This window comes from Calidris pugnax, unplaced genomic scaffold (assembly GCF_001431845.1).
Source record: "Calidris pugnax isolate Ruff unplaced genomic scaffold, ASM143184v1 scaffold9, whole genome shotgun sequence".
In the NCBI taxonomy this organism is placed as follows: Eukaryota; Metazoa; Chordata; class Aves; order Charadriiformes; family Scolopacidae; genus Calidris; species Calidris pugnax.
The window spans coordinates 4,016,542-4,017,439 of NW_015090778.1; positions in this window are offsets into that span (position 1 = coordinate 4,016,542).

The window sequence follows — 898 nt, forward strand, 5'->3', positions numbered from 1 at the left end:
TCCCGGTTGCCAGTGTTTGTAATTTTATAATCTTCATCCTCTATTTTCCATTTGGGGTGCACGGTGATGACAGATGACCCAATTTTCACTGAAGGCCCAGGCAACCCTTTATGGTTAAAAATGAATGAAAAATAGAGGGGGGGAGGAAATTCGTACCTATTTTGAGTCTGAATTAAGATTTTTTCCAAGTTGTTTGTGATATTGCAATCCTAGCAGCATCAACATTGATACATCTGAATAAAAACTATGTGCATTACACTGAATTTGGCTTCTAGCAGCAATTTTCAGCAGTGGAAAATTCCCAATACTCCCCTTGCGGCCTTCCTTTCCTTACCATTCCCTGCTCCGGCTTCTGCCTCCCACACGCTCTCCTATATATTCTAAGCTCCAAAGGGTTAAAGTTCTGGCATTTCTTCTGACTGGCATTTCCAAATCTCTCCTGGGGCCCATGCGGCGTTTATGCCAAAATGCTTTATTATTATACAAACACAGAGCAAGAGGAGGAGGGGGGGGGGAAAAAATAAAAATAAAAAAAAATAAAACCCCAACCAACCTCCGCAGTTTGTCCTCCAAACCGCTCGCCGGCTTGAAGCTAACCCTGCCAACCCCAGTCACACACCGAAGTGGGATAAGAAGAGAAAAAAAAGGGGTTGTTTTAATGCAGAGAGGGCCTGGTTCTCAGCCCAAACGCCTCAGGGTTCGGCCGGCGGCGCTCCCGCCCCCCCCCAAGATCTAACCGAGCCCCGCGTTAAGACAAGGCCGGGCCGCCCGGCTCTTCCTGACAGGCCCAAAGCGGGCTCGGTGGCCCCCGGTGCCCCGCCTGGGCCCGTCCCCCCCTCACACCCCCACCGCCGCCTCACGGAGGAGCCGCCGGCCGCTGAGGCCGCGCATTCTCTCC